The sequence below is a fragment of the Salvelinus sp. IW2-2015 genome, unplaced genomic scaffold (genome assembly GCF_002910315.2).
Source record: "Salvelinus sp. IW2-2015 unplaced genomic scaffold, ASM291031v2 Un_scaffold2268, whole genome shotgun sequence".
Classification (NCBI taxonomy): domain Eukaryota; kingdom Metazoa; phylum Chordata; class Actinopteri; order Salmoniformes; family Salmonidae; genus Salvelinus; species Salvelinus sp. IW2-2015.
This window is the reverse complement of record NW_019943595.1, coordinates 23775-29774: the sequence shown is the minus strand read 5'-3', so window position 1 is coordinate 29774 and position 6000 is coordinate 23775. Positions and strand designations below refer to the sequence as shown.

General features: G+C 40.5%; 1 pseudogene; it reads right to left on the bottom strand.

Moving 5' to 3' along the window:
• Positions 1-6000, bottom strand: part of LOC112073461 (sodium channel protein type 5 subunit alpha-like) — a 32292-nt pseudogene that overhangs the window by 4825 nt on the left and 21467 nt on the right.

Genomic DNA, 6000 nt, shown 5'->3' with positions numbered 1-6000 from the left:
TCGGGTTCAAGTCCGGGCTCTGGCTGGGTCACTCAAGGACATTCAGAGACTTGTCCCGAAGCCACTCCTGCGTTGTCTTGGCTGTGTGCTTAGGGTCGTTGTCCTGTTGGAGGTGAACCTTCACCCCAGTCTGAGGTCCTGAGCGCTGTGGAGCAGGGTTTCCTCGCGGATCTCTCTGTACTTTGCTCCATTCAGCTTCCCTCAATCCTAACTAGTCTCCCAGTACTTGCCACTGAAAAACGTCCCCACAGCATGATGCTGCCACCACCATGCTTCACCGTAGGGATGGTGCCTGGTTTCCTCCAGAAGTGCGCTTGGCATTCAGGCCAAAGAGTTCAATCTTGGTTTCATCAGACCATATAATCTGGTTTTCCATGGTCTGAGAGTCTTTAGGTGGCTTTTGGCAAACTCCAAGCGGGCTTGTCATGTGCTTTTTACTGAGGAGTGGCTTCCATTTGGCCACTCTACCATAAAGGCCTGATTGGTGGAGTGCTGCAGAGATGGTTGTCCTTCTGGAAAGTTCTCCCATCTCTACAGAGGAACTCTAGAGCTCTGTCAGAGTGACCATTGGGTTCTTGGTCACCTCCCTGACCAAGGCCCTTCTATCCCGATTGCTCAGTTTGGCCGGGCGGCCAGCTCTAGGAAGAGTCTTGGTGGTTCCAAATTTCTTCCATTTAAGAATAATGCAGGCCACTGTGTTCTTGGGACCTTCAATGCTGCAGAAATTGTTTGGTACCCTTCCCCAGATCTGTGCCTCAACACAATCCTGTCTCAGAGCTTTACGGACAAATCCTTCGACCTCATGGCTTGGTTTTTGCTCTGACGTGCACTGTCAACTGTGGGACCTTATATAGACAGGTGTGTGCCTTTCCAAATCTTGTCCAATCAATTGAATTTACCACAGGTGGACTCCAATCAAGTTGTAGAATCTTCTCAAGGATGATCAATGGAAACAGGATGCACCTGAGCTCAATTTCGAGTCTCATGGCAAAGGGTCTGAATACTTATGTAAATAAGGTATTTCTGTTTTTTATTTGTAATACATTTGCAAACATTTCTAAAAACCTGTTTTTGCTTTGTCATTATRGGGTATTGTGTGTAGATTGATGAGGAAAAAATATAATTTAATACATTTTAGAATAAGGCTGTAACGTAACAATATGTGGAAAAAGTCAAGYGGTCTGAATACTTTCCGAATGCACTGTATGTACTAGGATAAAAAAGGATAAGTTGTACAGAGCATTATGGGTATTGTAGTACTAGTACATCATGCTATAGAACAAAGATGGTGGATAAATTAAGATAGTTCACTCAAGCCATTTACCATTGGAAAAAATGGTCAGTTCCTTTCTACTTAAGGGGGTGGCACTCCCATAGACACCTATGCAATAGCAGCTGGGTCTGGTCTACATAGTTCATTGACTCCATTGAAACAGAAYAAATTAYGGAGTGGGATGTCTCACTTCCTCTTCCGTCTCTGCTACAGATCATTTTGTTGAGGATGGACTACGTGAGTATTATGGGTACAGTAGTACATCATACACAGAGCATTATGGGTACTGTAGTACATCATACACAGAGCATTATGGGTACTGTAGTACATCGTACACAGAGCATTATGGGTACTGTAGTACTAGTACATCACGCTACAGACCAGGTTGATCTTGTTGAGAATGGACTCCATGCGTGCGGACTGATCGTCTGTCTCCACCATCATGGTCACCATGTTGACGATGATCAGCATCATAATGATGATGTCAAAGGCTTGCTTGGATACCAGGTCAAATAAGAAGCCTTGGAGGATATTCTGGAGAGATGGATAGATGAAAAGATGGCATGGATCTATTAACGCAATGTTGGCTATCCATAAAATTTCCATCGTTCGAATATCATTCAGGTTCATTCTATAATGCATTTAGAAAACAATGTTTGAGTACATATTAGATCCACTGTCATGTTTGTCATAGTTCATCAAAGTTGGTATTTTACCGTAGGTCTTGGTTATAGATTAGTCATAGTTGGTATTTTACCGTAGGTCTTGTATAGACTTATCATAGTGGTATTTTACCTTGAGTCTTGGTATAGGCCTATCATAGTTGGTATCTTTACCGTAGAGTCTTGGTATAGGCCTATCATAGTTGGTATTTTACCGCTAGGTCTTGGTATAGGCCTATCATAGTTGTATTTACCGTAGGTCTTGGTATAGGCTATCATAGTTGGTATTTACCGTAGGTCTGTATAGGCTTATCATAGTTGGTATTTTACTGTAGTCTTGGTATAGACTTATCATAGTTGGTATTTTACCGTAAATCTTGGTATAGGCCATCATAGTTGGTATATTTACTGTTCTTGGTATAGGCCTATCATAGTTGGTATTTTACCGAGTAGGTCTTGGTATAGAATCATAGTTGGTATTTTACCGTAGGTCTTGGTATAGACTTTATCATAGTTGTATTTACCGTAGGTCTTGGTATAGACTATCATAGTTGGTATTTTACCGTAGGTCTGGTATAGACTATCATAGTTGGTATTTTACCGTAGGCTGGTATAGACTTATCGATAGTTGGTATTTTACCGTAGGTCTTGGTATAGACTTATCATAGTTGGTATTTTACCGTAGGTCTTGGTATAGGCTTTCATAGTTGGTATTTTACCGTAGGTCTTGGTATAGGCTTTCGGGCTTTTATAGCCTATTTTCTTCATAGCCTTGTAGTACTTCCTCTGCTCGTCAGTCATGAAAATGTCTTGTCCACCTAAGTATAACAAATGCATTCACCATTATTCTTCACCGTTAATGTTGCCACATATACATCACAGGAGGTTGTGGGACCTTCATTTGGGAGGACTGGCTCGTGGTAATGGGCTGGAGCGGAATAGGTGAAATGGTATCAATTACATCAAACACATGGTTTCCATTCCATTTGCTCTGTTCCAGACATTATTATGAGCTGTCTCCCTTCAGCAGCCTCCACTGATATGCATACACACAGCTGTTAATGTTGTATTATCCATACAGACAGCGTTAATGTCTATACAGACAGCTGTTAATGTTGTATATCCATACAGCAGCTGTTAATGTTGTATATATACATACAGACAGCTGTTAATGTTGTAGATATCCATACAGACAGCTGTTTATACAACAGTGTGAAATGAGTAAGGTCGAGACATAAAACAGCATGTTATGCCACATATACTTATCTTCTTTTTTGCTGGTTGAAATTATCAATGATGACTCCGATGAAGAGGTTGAGAGTGAAGAAGGATCCGAAGATGATGAAGATGACAAAATAGAGGTACATGTAGAGGTTGATCTCCCTGATTGGCTGCTCCTCTACCGGAGACACCACACACACACACACACACACACACACACACACACACACACACACACACACACACATTTTAGTTGAACCCATTTTCATTTTTATAAATAAAAATGTAGTCTACTCATTCTATTTATGAGATGAGGAATTTGTCTAGATTTGTGGAAAGAGATTGATACATACGCCACGTGAATCAACAGCTGCATGCATAACTTCCATCCATCCTTTAAACGTGGCCTTGAAGGAAATTGAACACCATTGACACAATTATAGGGTAAACCTTTTTTAAATAATAAAAATGTTACTTAATTTATCGACAAACAATAATAACTATGGCATCCTTTCAACACATAAGTTGCTAAAAACAAAAAATGTAAACAGTAATTTTTGTATTTTATTTTTTAAAGACGGACCACTTGCAGCAGTGAGAGGTATCCTAGTCCCACGTTGTCGAAGTTGACCTTGACTTTAGTCCAATAAAACTGAGTGTCGTTCATGGCCAGGCACTCTGACTTGTTGTTGACGATGGAGGCATTGTGGATGAACCCTGTCCGGTTCACACATTTACCAAACTTCCCTGCGAATAGGTTGACTCCCATGATGCTGAAGATGAGCCAGAAGATGAGGCAGACCAGCAGGACGTTCATGATGGATGGGATGGCTCCAATCAGTGCGTTCACCACCACCTGGGGATCGAGACAACACGGGTAGGCGGGTAGAAGTTGTCTATTACGGAGCACAGACACAGCATATCAATTATGTTTAATGATTAAGGGCTGGAGTTTTTCCTGACTAAGTGACCAAGGTAATACTCCACTGTTAGAGGCTGTCTGTCACTTCAGACTGTTATGATATAGGACCACAAGTTTTTCCTGACCACGTGACCAGCTTAGGAAKAACTCTGGTCCTTCGCAGGATGATAATAACTTGTGGAATCTCCTAGAATAACTTGACATAGGCCAACTATGAGAGAGCGGGGAAAGTAGAACATCTCTAAGAAAAGGTTAAAGAACGTCTCACCCGCATGCCCTCGAATCTGGACAGGGCCCTTAGGGGCCTCAGCGCTCGGAGGGTCCTCAGTGATTTGATGGCAGCAAAGTCAGAGTAGCCCAGAGAGTTAGCTACCAGGCTCACCAACGACACCTGGAGCGGACACACAGAGACATTCAATCAGCTCAGACTTAGATGACAGTACAAACTCCATCATCCCAACATTCAAAGGAGACCTCAGCATCACTCTTGAACACATTTAGATAAAGATTGTGGGTTTTGCAATTTATGAGCAAGTATCAAAGTACAAAATATGGGTTCCCCTGTCTGTAAGACCCCATCTCACCCCCAATTCCCCACCATTATCCGCACGCAGATGCAGACCTATGCACGCACGCACACGCACACACACACACACACACACACACACACACACACACACACACACACACACGCACACACTCAAACCTACCACCTAAGTTGTATGATACAATATACTTTCAGTTAAGTCACTGACAACCTTTCATCAAAAAAAAAACAAAGCTCTACAGACCTAAATCATGAATCAAATAATTTCTGAAGAGAAAAATATGCAAGAAGAGCAGCGACAGAGTAACAGACAGTGAGACAAGAATTTCAGAGCCAACACTTTAGAGACTGTAAAAATGTATTATTTTGGGACATTCTACAGTTAGGAACACAATTAATTAAATGTAGAAAAATTTAGAATTTATTTTTGGTTTTGTGGCATATTTTTCATTACATTTTTTGGGGGGGGGACTTCCACTCTATTCTACATCCAAAATGGACAAAACAGAATGGTATTCCYCTGTTGAATGGCCCGAGGATGATAGCTATGATTCAGAATGGCATGATGAATGGTCCATGGATGAGAGGTATTACTGGTAGAATGACTGAAATGGAACAGGGACAAAACACATACAAGTATGCAATATGTACAGTCAATGCACATGCATACATACTCAGCTATATATACATAAGACCTATGTATATATGTGAAATAGAGTGAGGTTTTATAAAGAAGTTTAACAAAATGTTCAATTCTCCTTTTTTTATTTAAACTAATGGTATTGCCAAATTTGATTGCCCAATTTGTATTCGTATGATCCAATTAAGTCCGTCATTGCAATTTAGGGCTATTACAGTCCCAATAATTTCTTTATAAAAGTATATTTTAATGGATTTCGTCCAATATATCTAAAGAAGATACTCAGAAAATGAAATACAGCTGATAAATTATACGTCTTTGGCTCCATGAAAGTACACAACAAAACAAACATCAAAAAGTCTAGAGAGTTGTATATAGAAACCAGAAATAACAAATAGTGTTTAAACAATCATTGGATCTCCTCCGTTGATCATTTCTGCAATCCAGCCACACATCTAAAAAATAATATAATCCTCTCCAACTGTGCTATCCAGTTAGATACACTGTAGACAGAGACAGAYACAGACAGACAGTATGAATCACCTCAGCTCCAGCTGACTACTGACCACATACAATATGTCACAGCATATTGTTAAGATAGCAAAACTACGGTGCAAAACATCAGACAGCTTTAACATTTATTGAAATTCTACCTACACTATTCAAAACGGTCTGAACAACTTGAATTCGGCCTGTCGATAACCTACGAGGAACTATAAAATACAATTAGTCCAA